Source organism: Bubalus bubalis, chromosome 1, assembly GCF_019923935.1.
Source record: "Bubalus bubalis isolate 160015118507 breed Murrah chromosome 1, NDDB_SH_1, whole genome shotgun sequence".
Classification (NCBI taxonomy): Eukaryota; Metazoa; Chordata; class Mammalia; order Artiodactyla; family Bovidae; genus Bubalus; species Bubalus bubalis.
In genome coordinates, this window is record NC_059157.1 from 193249210 (window position 1) to 193263741 (window position 14532).

General features: G+C 41.3%; 1 long non-coding RNA gene across 1 annotated transcript in view; it reads right to left on the bottom strand.

Moving 5' to 3' along the window:
* The window catches only part of LOC123335162, a 24326-nt gene continuing 9794 nt past the window's right edge, over positions 1 to 14532 (bottom strand). Inside the window, exons 2-3 of the long non-coding RNA XR_006641438.1 lie at positions 10346 to 10421; positions 1 to 201 (exon numbers count right to left, since the gene is read on the bottom strand). This is a non-coding gene — a long non-coding RNA (uncharacterized LOC123335162). The remainder of the gene's footprint in view (positions 202 to 10345; positions 10422 to 14532) is intronic.

Below are 14532 nucleotides of genomic sequence, written 5' to 3' on the forward strand. Positions count from 1 at the left end.
TTAATGTTAATAAGCATTTTAAGATGGGGAGATTATCCTGAATTATTCGGGTAGGCCAGTGTCATCATATTAATCCTTAAAGATGAGAACCTTCTTAGGCTGTAGTCAGAAGAAAACGTGACTATGGAAGGATAGTCAGAGATGCAATGTTGCTTGCGTTGAAGATGCAGGAAGCCAAGGAATGCAGTCCGCCCCTAGAAGCTGGAAAAAGGCAAAAAATAAAAATAAAAAATTTCTTCTTAAACCCTCCAAAATGGAATGTAGCCTGGCTGACACTTGGATTTTAGCCCAATCAAGACTTGCATCTTGACTTGGATCAAGACCATCCCCAAGAAAAATAAATGCAAAAAGGCAAAATGGCTGTCTGAGGAGGCCTTACAAATAGCTGAGAAAAGAGAAGTGAAAAGCAAAGGAGAAAAGGAAAGATGTAAGCATCTGAATGCAGAGTTCCAAAGAATAGCAAGGAGAGATAAGAAACTCTTCCTCAGCAATCAATGCAAAAAAATCAAGGAAAACCATAGAATGGGAAAGACTAGAGATCTCTTCAAGAAAATTAGAGATACCAAGGGAACATTTCATGCAACACACACACACAGAGAAGTCTCTCAGTCATGTCCGACTCTTTGCAACCCCATGGATTGTAGCCCACCAGGCTCCTGGGTCCATGGGATTTTCCAGGCATGAATACTGGAGTGGGTTGCCGTTCATGCAAAGATGGGCACAATAAAGGACAGAAATGGTATGGACCTAACAGAAGCAGAAGATATTAAGAAGAGGTAGCAAGAATACACAGAAGAACTGTGCAAAAAAGAACTTCACAACCCAGATAATCACGATGGTGTGATCACTCACCTAGAGCCAGACATCCTGGATGTTAAAATGTTCAAAATGCTCAAAATTCTCCAAGCCAGGCTTCAGCAATACATGAACAGTGAATTTCCAGATGTTCAAGCTGGTTTTAGAAAAGGCAGAGGAACCAGAGATCAAATTGCCAACATCCGCTAGATCATCGAAAAAGCAAGAGAGTTCCAGAAAAAGATCTATTTCTGCTTTATTGACTATGCCAAAGCCTTTGACTGTGTGGATCACAATAAACTGTGGAAAATTCTGAAAGAGATGGGAATACCAGATCACCTGACCTGCCTCTTGAGAAACCTGTATGCAGGTCAGGAAGCAACAGTTAGAACTGGACATGGAACAACAGACTGGTTCCAAATTGGGAAAGGAGGATGTCAAGGCTGTATGTTGTCACCCTGATTATTTAACTTATATGCAGAGTACATCATGAGAAATGCTGGGCTGGAAGAAACACAAGCTGGAATCAAGATTGCCGGGAGAAATATCAATAACCTCAGATATCCAGATGACACCACGCTTATGGCAGAAAGTGAAGAAGAACTAAAGAGCCTTTTGATGAAAGTGAAAGAGGAGAGTGAAAAAATTGACTTAAAGCTCAACATTCAGAAAACTAAGATCATGGCATCAAGTCCCATCTCTTCATGGCAAATAGATGGGGAAACAGTGGAAACAGTGTCAGACTTTATTTTTCTGGGCTCCAAAATCACTGCAGATGGTGATTGCAGCCATGAAATTAAGACACTTACCTCATGGAAGGAAAGTTATGACCAACCTAGACAGCATATTAAAAAGCAGAGACATTACTTTGTCAACAAAGGTCTGTCTGGTCAAGGCTATGGTTTTTCCAGTAGTCATGTATGGATGGATGTGAGAGTTGGACTATAAAGCAAGCTGAGCACCGAAGAATTGATGCTTTTGAACTGTGGTTTTGGAGAAGACTCTTGACAGTCCCTTGGACTGCAATGAGATCCAACCAGTCCATCCTAAAGGAGACCAGTCCTGGGTGTTCATTGGAAGGACTGATGCTGAAGCTGAAACTCCAATACTTTGGCCACCTGCTGCGAAGAGCTGACTCATTTGAAAAGACCCTGATACTGGGAAAGATTGAGGGCAGGAGGAGAAGGGGACGAAAGAGGATGAAATAATCAGATGGCATCAGTGACTCAATGGACATGAGTTTGGGTAAACTCCGGGAGTTGGTGATAGACAGGGAGACCTGGCGTGCTGTGGTTCATGTGGTAACAAAGAGTTGGACACAACTGAGTGACTGAACTCAGACTTGCATCAGAACTGTAAGATAATAAATTTGTTTTGTATTAAGCCACTAAGTTTGCAATAAACTTCTGCAGCAGCAACAGAAACTAACATACACTCTATATGATACTATGCTTTTGAGGTAAGAGATGTACAGGCCCTGGACTGAGCAGCTGCAGTTGGTCTCCTGCTGATGCTGTGAGATGCATGCCAGCAGGAGCACTGAGCCCTGACTGGGTGCTTTCCTGTGGGTTTTCTGGTCAGACACATGCGCAGAGAAGGCCCTCAGTCTAGGGGAAGGACAAAAGGAGGAAAAGACACCAGCTGGAATCCATCTTGGCTGAGAGATGTGCACCCACATCAGGACCAAATAGGGAATGATTGACCGGAAAAAAATCTGGAAAACTGCGTGGGCGCAGGAGGGCCTAGAGGAGCTATCCCACGTTGAAGGTCAGGAAAGGCGGTGGTGAGGAGATACCCCTCATCCAAGGTAAGGAGCAGTGGCTGCGCTTTGCTGGAGCAGCCATGAAGAGATACCCCATGCCCAAGGTAAGAGAAACCCAAGTAAGACGGTAGGTGTTGCAAGAGGGCATCAGAGGGCAAACACACTGAAACCATACTCACAGAAAACTAGTCAATCTAATCACACTAGGACCACAGCCTTGTCTAACTCAATGAAACTAAGCCATGCCTGTGGGGCAACCCAAGACGGGCGGGTCATGGTGGAGAGATCTGACAGAATGTGGTCCACTGGAGAAGGGAATGGCAAACCACTTTAGTATTCTTGCCTTCAGAACCCCATGAACAGTATGAAAAGGCAAAATGATAGGATACTGAAAGAGAAACTTCCCAGGTCAGTAGGTGCCCAATATGCTACTGGAGATCAGTGGAGAAATAACTCCAGAAAGAATGAAGGGATGGAGCCAAAGCAAAAAGAATACCCAGCTGTGGATGTGATTGGTGATAGAAGCAAGGTCCGATGCTGTAAAGAGCAATATTGTATATGCTACGCTAAGTCACTTCAGTCGTGTTCAACTCTGTGTGACCCCATAGACGGTAGCCTACCAGGCTCCCCCGTCCCTGGGATTCTCCAGGCAAGAACACTGGAGTGGGTTGCCATTTCCTTCTCCAATGCATGAAAGTGAAAAGTGAAAGTAAAGTCGCTCAGTCATGTCCGACTCTTCGCGACCCCATGGACTGCAGCCCACCAGGCTCCTCCATCCATGGGACTTTCCAGGCAAGAGTACTGGAGTAGGGTGCCATTGCCTTCTCTGGAACCTAGAATGTCAGGTCCATGAATCAAGGCAAATTGGAAGTGGTCAAACAAGAGATGGCAAGAGTGAATGTCGACATTCTAGGAATCAGCGAACTCAAATGGACTGGAATTGGTGAATTTAACTCAGATGACCATTACATCTACTACTGCGGGCAGGAATCCCTCAGAAGAAATGGAGTAGCCATCATGGTCAACAGAAGAGTCTGAAATGCAGTACTTGGATGCAATCTCAAAAATGACAGAATGATCTCTGTTCATTTCCAAGGCAAACCATTCAATATCACAATAATCCAAGCCTATGCCCCAACCAGTAACGCTGAAGAAGCTGAAGTTAAATGGTTCTATGAAGACCTACAAGACCTTTTAGAACTAACACCCAAAAAAGATGTCCTTTTCATTATAGGGGACTGGAATGCAAAAGTAGGAAGTCAAGAAACACCTGGAGTAACAGGCAAATTTGGCCTTGGAATATGGAATGAAGCACAGCAAAGACTAATAGAGTTTTGCCAAGAAAATGCACTGGTCATAACAAACACCCTCTTCCAACACAAGAGAAGACTCTATACATGGACATCACCAGATGGTCAACACCGAAATCAGATTGATTATATTCTTTGCAGCCAAAGATGGAGAAGCTCTATACAGTCAACAAAAACAAGACCAGGAGCTGACTGTGGCTCAGACCATGAACTCCTTATTGCCAAAATCAGACTTAAATTGAAGAAAGTAGGGAAAACCACTAGACCATTCAGGTATGACCTAAATCAAATCCCTTATGATTATACAGTGGAAGTGAGAAATAGATTTAAAGGCCTAGATCTGATAGATAGAGTGCCTGATGAACTATGGAATGAGGTTCGTGACATTGTACAGGAGACAGGGGTCAAGACCATCCCCATGGAAAAGAAATGCAAAAAAGCAAAATGGCTGTCTGGGGAGGCCTTACAAAGAGCTGTGAAAAGAAGAGAAGCGAAAAGCAAAGGAGAAAAGGAAAGATATAAACATCTGAATGCAGAGTTCCAAAGAATAGCAAGAAGAGACAAGAAAGCCTTCTTCAGCGATCAATGCAAAGAAATAGAGGAAAACAACAGAATGGGAAAGACTAGAGATCTCGAGAAGAAAATCAGAGATACCAAAGGAACATTTCATGCAAAGATGGGCTCGATAAAGGACAGAAATGGTATGGACCTAACAGAAGCAGAAGATATTAAGAAGAGGTGGCAAGAATACACAGAAGAACTGTACAAAAATGGTCTTCACGACCCAGATAATCATCATGGTGTCATCACTGACCTAGAGCCAGACATCCTGGAATGTGAAGTCAAGTGGGCCTTAGAAAGCATCACTACGAACAAAGCTAGTGGAGGTGATGGAATTCCAGTTGAGCTATTTCAAATCCTGAAAGATGATGCTGTGAAAGTGCTGCACTCAATATGCCAGCAAATCTGGAAAACTCAGCAGTGGCCACAGGACTGGAAAAGGTCAGTTTTCATTCCAATCCCAAAGAAAGGCAATGCCAAAGAATGCTCAAACTACTGCACAATTGCACTCATCTCACACGCTAGTAAAGTAATGCTCAAAATTCTCCAAGCCAGGCTTCAGCAATATGTGAACCATGAACTTCCAGATGTTCAAGCTGGTTTTAGAAAAGGCAGAGGAACTGGAGACCAAATTGCCAACATCCGCTGGATCATCAAAAAAGCAAGAGAGTTCCGGAAAAACATCTATTTCTGCTTTATTGACTATGCCAAAGCCTTTGACTGTGTGGATCACAATAAACTGTGGAAAATTCTGAAAGAGATGGGAATACCAGACCACCTGATATGCCTCTTGAGAAATTTGTATGCAGGTCAGGAAGCAACAGTTAGAACTGGACATGGAACAACAGACTGGTTCCAAATAGGAAAAGGAATACGTCAAGGCTATATATTGTAACCCTGCTTATTTAACTTATATGCAGAATACATCATGAGAAACGCTGGACTGGAAGAAACACAAGCTGGAATCAAGATTGCCGGGTGAATTATCAATAACCTCAGATATGCAGATGACACCACCCTTATGGCAGAAAGTGAAGAGGAACTCAAAAGCCTCTTGATGAAAGTGAAAGTGGAGAGTGAAAAAGTTGGCTTAAAGCTCAACATTCAGAAAACTAAGATCATGGCATCCGGTCCCATCACTTCATGGGAAATAGATGGGGAAACAGTGGAAACAGTGTCAGACTTTATTTTTCTGGGCTCCAAAATCACTGCAGATGGTGACTGCAGCCATGAAATTAAAAGACGCTTACTCCTTGGAAGGAAAGTTATGACCAACCTAGATAGCATATTCAAAAGCAGAGACATTATTTTGCCAACAAAGGTCCGTCTAGTCAAGGCTATGGTTTTTCCTGTGGTCGTGTATGGATGTGAGAGTTGGACTGTGAAGAAGGCTGAGCGCCCAAGAATTGATGCTTTTGAACTGTGGTGTTGGAGAAGACTCTTGAGAGTCCCTTGGACTGCAAGGAGATCCAACCAGTCCATTCTGAAGGAGATCAGCCCTGAGATTTCTTTGGAAGGAACAATGCTAAAGCTGAAACTCCAGTACTTTTTGGCCACCTCATGCGAAGAGTTGACTCATTGGAAAAGACTCTGATGCTGGGAGGGATTGGGGGCAAGAGGAGAAGGGGATGACAGAGGATGAGATGGCTGGATGGCATCACTGACTCAATGGACGTGAGTCTGGGTGAACTCCGGGAGTTGGTGATGGACAGGGAGGCCTGGCGTGCTGGGATTCATGGGGTCGCAAAGAGTCGGACACGACTGAGCCACTGATCTGATCTGATCTGATCTGCCCTAAAGTAAGCAACCTAAGCCACCCCTATGCGACACAACTCATTCTAAGTTTGTCTGTGTGCTCTTTCACATGGATTTTGTTTTTTCTACATGTATTTTTCTTGTAACAAACACTTTTATCTTTTTCACAATCTTGGTCTCTTTGCTGAATTCCTTCTTCAGAGGAGACAAGAACTGAGTCCTTCTTCCAGCTTTTCATTGCCAGAATTACTTTTCTCGTTTAATATATATTGAAGTCTCTTCTCTTTTACTACCTTTAGAGCTGCTGTATTCTTTTTGAGACATTCCCTGGTGACTCAGATGGTAAGGAATCTGCCTATAACACAGGAGACCCAGGTTCTATCCCTGGGTCAGGAAGATCCCCTGGAGAAAAAAATGACAAACCATTTCAGTATTCTTGCCTGGAGAATTCCACATATTTCTTTTTCAGTTCAGTTCAGTTGCTTGGTCGTGTCTGACTCTTTGTGACCCCATGGACTGCAGTACACCAGGCCTCTCTGTCCATCACTAACTCCTGGAGCTTGCTCAAACTCATGTCCATAGAGCCGGTGATACCATCCAACCATCTTATCCCCTCTGCCGTCCCCTTCTCCTCCTGCCTTCAATCTTTCCCAGAATCAGGGTTGTTTTCAATGAGTCTGTTCTTCCCATTAGGTGACCAAAGTATTGGAGCTTTAGCTTCAACATCAGTCCTTCCTTCCAATGAAAACCCAGGACTGATCTCCTTTTGGATGGACTGGTTGGATTTCCTTGCAGTCCAAGGGACTGTCAAGAGTCTCCTCCAACACCACAATTCAAAAGCATCAATTCTTCAGAACTCAGATTTCTTTATAGTCCAACTCTCACATCCATACATGACTACTGGAAAAACCACAGTTTTGACTTGATGGACATTCGTCAGCAAAGTAATGTCTCTGCTTTTCAATATGTTGTCTAAGTTGGTCATAGCTTTTCTTCCAAGGAACAAGCGTCTTTTCATTTAATGGCTGCAGTCACCATCTGCAGTGATTTTGGAGCCGCAAAAACTAAAGTCTGTCACTGTTTCCATTGTTTCCCTGAGGCCCACTTGACTTCGCATTCCAGGATGTCTGGCTCTAGGTGAGTGATCACACCATCACAACTATCTGGGTCATAAAGATCTTTTTTGTACAGTTCTTCTGTGTATTCTTGCCACCTCTTCTTAATATCTTCTGCTTCTGTTAGGTCCATACCATTTCTGTCCTTTATTGAGCCCATCTTTGCATGAAATGTTCCCTTGGTATCTCTAATTTTCTTGAAGAGATCTCTAGTCTTTCCCATTCTATTGTTTTCCTCTATTTCTTTGTGTTGATCACGGAGGAAGGCTTTCTTATTTCTTCTTGCTATTCTTTGGAACTCTGCATTCAGATGGGTATATCGTTCCTTTTCGCCTTTGCCTTTCGATTCTCTTCTTTTCTCAGCTATTTGTAAGGCCTCCTCAGACAACCATTTTGCCTTTTTGCATTTCTTTTTCTTGGGGATGGTCTTGATCACTACCTTCTGTACAATGGCACAAAACTCGATCCATAGTTCTTCAGGCACTCTGTCTATCAGATCTAATCCCTTGAATCTATTTGTCACTTCTACTGTATAATCATTAAGGGATTTGATTTAGGTCATACCTGAATGGTCTTAGTGGTTTTCCCTACTTTCTTCAATTTAAGTCTAAATTTGGCAATAAGGAGTTCATGATCTGAGCCACAGTCAGCTCCTAGTCTTGTTTTTGCTGACAGTATAGAACTTCTATACAGCTTCTTCCATACTAGTCAGTATAATTTTATTTCAAAATAATGATGCAGTCATTCTTAAAGCATGTGTAGATATTACCCTGTAACTGTATAATTCTTCAGGATTCAAATTATAAGACTGACTAGTGATTGCTAGTATACAGTTGCTAAACTCGTTTTCAAAAGTTGAGTTTTTTGCCTTAAATGCACAAACTTTTAAAATATATGTATACATGCAAAGTAAACCAAAATCTCCAAAACAAAGATCTGATTGAAAGGAAGAGGCATTAATTTGGGATTTGTTAGGACTGCAGCCAGGAGATATAGACTCAAGAAGTACTTGACTTGTGTGCTTATAAAGGCAAAAATTGTAAGGCTGCAGTTACATAAGTCATTCATTAAGAATTATGATTGGAGCTGGGGAAAAAAAAAATAAAGGTGCTTGTTAATCAAGGATTGGTTTGGGTCTGAAATGGTTACAAAAATGCAAGGGGAAACCTTGAGACAAAACTGCAGCTAGCAGATGTATCTGTGATTTGATGCTGTTCAGAAAGTTTCATTTCTCAGTGTTGCAGTGATATGTTTGAGCCCAGATGCTCAGTGGTTGCCCAACCCCATTTTGGTTGCGTGAACTGTGATTTCTCCACTATGACTCCCGTCTGTCATCAACAAATAGATAGAGAATGTATTTTCAGTGCTTCCCTGGTGGTCCAGCAGTGAGGACTCCAGGCCTCCCATGTGGAGGGCATGGGTTCAATCCCTTGTTGAGGAAGTTCCACATGCCACGCAGGAGAAAAAAAAAAATTCTTCAGGTTTAGTGTTCAAAAATTTAAAAAGGTGCAGGGGGAGCAGAGTTCACCTAATCTTTAACTAATGATTGACTCAAATTATTTTGGGACTGTCAGTCTGGGGAGTCAGACAACTTTCCCCCAGTAGTACTGAGCCAAGCCTGTTCCATGATCCCTGACCCCTATTCATACTCTTTGTAGTCTCCTCCCACACAGGACCAGATCTAATCTGTGTGACCAATAGCCATGGAAAGTAAATGTATGTAATTTATGAAACTAGGTCATAAAAGACCTTACTTCATAGCAAATAAATGGGGGAAAAACAATGGAAACAGTGACAGATTTTATTTTCTTGGGCTCCAAAATCCCTACGGACAGTGACTACAGCCACAAAATTAAAAGATGATTGCTCCTTGGAAGAAAAGCTATGACAAATCTAGGCAGCATATTAAAAAGCAGAGACATAACTTTGCCAACAAAGGTTTGTATAGTCAAAGCTATGGTTTTTTCAGTAGTCATGTATGGATGTGAGATTTGGACCATAAAGAAGGTTGGGCACCAAAGAACTGATGCTTTTGAACAGTGGTGCTGGAGAAGACTCTTGAGAGTCCCTTGGACAGCAAGAAGATCAAACCAGTCAATCCTAAAGGAAATTAAACTTGAATATTCATTGGAAGGACTAAGGCTGAAGCTGAAGCTCCAAAACTCTGGCCACCTAATGTGAAGAACTGACTCACTGGATAAGACCCTGATGCTGGGAAAGAATGAAGGCAGGAGTTGGGGGCAGCAGAGGATGAGATGGTTGGATGGCATGACCAACAAAATGGACGAGTGTGTGCAAACTCCGGGAGATGGTGAAGGACCAAGGAAGCCTGGTGAGCTGTAGTCCATGGGGTTGCAAAGAGTTGGACACAACTGAGCAGCTGAACAACAACAACAAAAGATACTTAAGCTTCTGTCTTTCTCACTGTCCCCTGGATCAGTCACTCTGGAGGAAGCCAGCAGTTACATCTTGAGGATGCCCAAGGAGCCTACAGAAAGGTCTACTTGGCTAAGAAGTGAAGCCTCCAACTAAGAACCATATGAGCCAACAACCTTGGAAGGGATCCTCCAGCTGAGGTCGGGCCTTTAGAAGATGCACCCCAGCTGGCATCTTGACTGCAACCTCATGAGCCTTGAGCCAGAACTACCCAGCTAAGCCATTACCAAATTCCTCAACTATGGAAACTATGGGAAAACAAATGTTTCTTGATTTAATCACTAGGTTTGAGTAATTTGTTACAGAGCAAAAAGTTACTAATACACAACTTTAATTTTAAAAACGAAATTGGCTACGGGGATCTGTATCTGAAGACATCTGTTTAGATAAGCTTCACAGGTGGCTTAGTATTAAAGAATCCACCTGCCAAGCAAGAGACCTGGGTTCGATCCCCGAGTTGGGAAGATCCCCTGGAGAATAAAATGGCAACCCACTCCAGCATTCTTGCCTGGGAAATCTTATGAACAGAGGACACTGGCAGGCTACAGTCCATGGGGTTGCAAAAGAGTTGGACATGACTTAGTGACTAAATAACAACAAAAATAAATTACTTGAGGTATTGAAGATTTTCACAGCTTCACAAATTGGATATTTCAAAACATAGTTCACATCAATCATTTCTTAGCGCTGTAAAACAAATTTTTAAATTAAACATATGAAAAAATAGAATGTTGAAATGTTTTACTTGGTTAAAATTCTGAAAGTTTGACAATTTTTATAATTGTTTATAATTTTTAAAAACTGACTTCTAAAGTCATAGTCTATAATGCCTATTGCATCAATTTTATTATGCTCAATGCCTTTAGGAATAAACATTTCTATGAACAAAAAATTCATTATAAAATCCCATCAAAAATCACACTTGCTAAATGTAAAGTTCAAAACCCGATAAGATACTACAATACAAATAAACCTTGAAACATAATGTTAAGTGGAAGAAGTTACTCACAAAAGAGCACATATCTTATTATTCCATTCATATGAAATGTTCCACATAAGCACAACTACAGACAGAAAATAGGTCAGTGGTTGCCTAGGGCTTGGGGGAAAGGATGTAATTCCTAATGGGTATGGGATATTGGGGGGTTCATGAAGCTGTTACAAACCTGTGGTGATGGTTGCACAATTCCTTGAACACATTAAAACCATTGAACTGTATGCTTTATATGGGTGCATTGTTCAGTATGTGAATTACCACTTAATAAAGCTGGGGGTTTTTTAAAGGGAAGATTCAAAGATGAGATGCTAAATAGCAGAAGATAAATATATCTTTTGACAGCAGCACAAAGATTCTTTCTCAAGGAATATAAAGTCTCTGGAAAATGATTGCTAAAGAATCTTCTCTTCTGTAGACCTCTGGTAACTGGGAATACCCATCATCAACTAAAACAGAGAGGAGCAGAAAGCAGTGAGACAGCTGTGAACGCACATCAGTGTGGCTCCCAAGATGCTTTCAAGTCATCTTTCAAAAGGGGTCCCCAAGCATAGCTCTACAATACAGCAAACCTCCTGTTATAAAACAATCAGCTGCATTGTTAAATGCTGAGAGCAGGAACTCCATTAAAGATTAGCTATCATTTTTTTAAAAGCCAAGAAGGGAGGGAAGGAAAAAAAGTTTTAACAAACCAATAAAGCTCTAGTTTGAGACATTTAGTATCAGATAATAAATAACAGAAAAGATATTACATACACTTTCTATGATAGAAAAAAGTATGACTATAAAAGCAAATTACAGCAAAACTAAATGTTAAAATTGTAGGCAAGAATCCTTATTTGTGATAAGGGTTGATCAGAACTAAGTCATTGATTAAACTAATTGAAATGAATCCACAGAAAGGTTAAAGATACTGTAGTAGGTTGGCTGGTGGCTGCACAAAACTCATGTCTGCCCTCCACTTCAGAATGCGACTCTATTTGGAACCAGTGTCTTTACAGATGAAATTAGTTCCAGTGAGGTCAGACTGGGTTAGGGCATGTCCTAAATCCAATGAGTGGAGTCCTCAGAAGAAGAGGACAGGACACACAGAGATACGTGGGAAAGAAGGCCATGTGAGGATGGGGACAGGAATGAGAGAGATCAGGCCACAAGCCAAGGAATTCTAAGGAGCGCTGCCAACTACCAGAAGCTGGAAGAGAACAGAAAGGATTCTTTACTACAGCTTTGGGAGGGACTAGGGCCCTGACAACACCTTGAGACAGGTCTTCTGGCCTCCATAAATGTGATAAAATCAATTCCTGTTGTTTAAAGCCTGGCAGTTGGTGGTGCTTCATTATGAGACCACAGGGAACAGATACACTTGCCATGAAGTGTAGCCACAAGACCACCAGAGGGCACTGTCTACCACCAAACGTGGACCCAGTAGCCACTATACTTCATCAGGTTTATAGAGAAACACACATAGTGTTCAAGTTACACTTTTCAATAATGGTAAGCAAGTTAAAATGTATCCCTTAAATAATTTAAACTTTAACCAACTTTCTGGATAGCCTGTGACCTTTCCAAGAACTTGACTGGGAGCTGCTTTTCAAGAACATCCTTGTTTGGCAGTCATTTCATGTCCCCAGGAGGTTCTCTGTAGGACAAATTTCACCAACAATTTCCCTTTCAGGAAGAGATGCGTATTTTAAATTTCCATAGACAGGGTCTAATTCCTCTCCAAGAAAGTAACACTAAATTACATACTCACTAGAAATGCACAAAATTGGCTGGTTTTCCAGTATTTCCAATATTTTCCAGTATTTCCTCGGCAATACTGATCTAGAACCAGCAGTGACATGCACCCCAAGAACAGGACTAAGGGCCTGAGACCCACATTTCTCAGCTCTGGTACTTCACCAGCCTGATGGTACTAAAGATCCCCAGCCTCCCCTAAATGCTTCTCCAGCCAGGCATTGGCACACTGATTTCTTTTGGAGAAAGGCCTAGAGCTCAGCCTTTCCAACACCACACAGGACTGGCTCACACACCTCCCCGGGGAGATGGTGTTGCTCCAAATTAACGATGTTTACAATAAACATCACCCTTCTCCCTGGTTCACTGTGAACACAGAGGCCAGAAACGAATGCCAGGGCACCAAAGGGACAGGCACCACGGTGGTGACTCAAGAACAGCCCTCTCACCATGCACATGCATTTGACTAATACTTGACAGGAATCTGCACCAGAGAAAACAGTCTCTTCAATATATGGTGCTGGGAAAATTGATTATCACATGTTTAAAGAAATGAAACTACACTCTTATCTTCTACCACTCAAACATTAACTCAAATGAATTAAAGACTTAAATGTTAGACTAGTAACCATAAAACTGCTAGGACAAAACACAGGAAAAACCTCCTTAAAATGGGTCTTGACAATGATTTTGTTGGATTTGAAACCAAAATCACAAAGCAACAACAACCAAAAAAAGAAAAAAACAAGTGGACTTGTTTCAAACTGAAAAGCTTTTGCACAGCAAAATAAACCATCAACAAAGTAAAAGGAAAACCTACTAAATAGAAAAAAAAAATTTGGAAATCATGTAGCTTATAAGGGATTAATATCCAAAAATATATAAAGAATTCATACAACTCAATAGCAAAAAACAATTCAAGGTTTAAATGGTTAAAAGACCTGAATGGACCCTTTTTTTGTTGTTGTTGTTGTTAAGACATACAAATAACCAACAGGTTCATGGGAGGTGCTCAACAACATGAATTACCAGGAAACTACAACTCAAAATCGTGAAATATTGCCTCTCACCTGTTAGGATGACTGTTATCAAAAAGACAAGAGATAACAAAAGCCAGAGAGGCTGTGGAGAAGAGGGAACTCATACCCTATTGGTACAACTATGGAAAAAAGTATAAAGTTTCCTTTAAATTAAAAATAGCTCTACCATATGATTCAGCAATTCTACTTCTTGGTATTCATCCAAAGGAAATGAAAACACAATCTCAAATAGATATGTGCACTCCCATGTTCATAGCAGCACTGTGTATAATAGCAAAGGCATGGAAACAACCTAAGTGTCCACTAATAGATGAACGGATAAAGATGTGGTGCATATATTGTGGAAGACCATTCAGCCACAAAAAAAGAAGGAAATCCTGTGATTTGTGACAACATGGATGAACTTGAGGGAGTTAGGCTAAGTGAAATAAATCACAAGGAGAAAGAAAAATACTATAGGATCTCACATGTGGGATCTAAAAATACAGACTCAGAATAGAGACCGGAGGTTGCCCGATGGTTGGGGGGAAAGGTGAGGAGGGTCAAAAAGGTACAAAGCTCCAGTTAAAAGATAAGTAAGTCATGGAATGTATAGCATTGATGACCACAGTCAACATTGTGCTATTCATCTGAAAGTTGCTAGGAGAGTACATCTTAAAAGTTCTCATCAATAGAAAAATTTTGTAGCTATATAAAGTGATAAGCTGGTAACCATATTTAGTGTGGTGATCATTTTCAATATACATATATCAAATCTTGCAGGAAACCTTAAACTTACACTATATCTCCATTATATCTCAATACAGCTGGGAAAAAATCATGACCCTCCAAAATGGTTTAATAGGAATATGAGAGGAATGGACCTGCCGGTGGCTCTGACATTGGTACCAGTCAAGACAGTAATGTAGTGGGGAAATCATTAAACTGGTCATCTGAAGACTTGCTTCCAGTTCAGGGAGATACAAGCAGTGAGAACATTCAGAGGCCTTAATTTCCTCATGTGCAAAAAACTGGTTTGGACCAGATG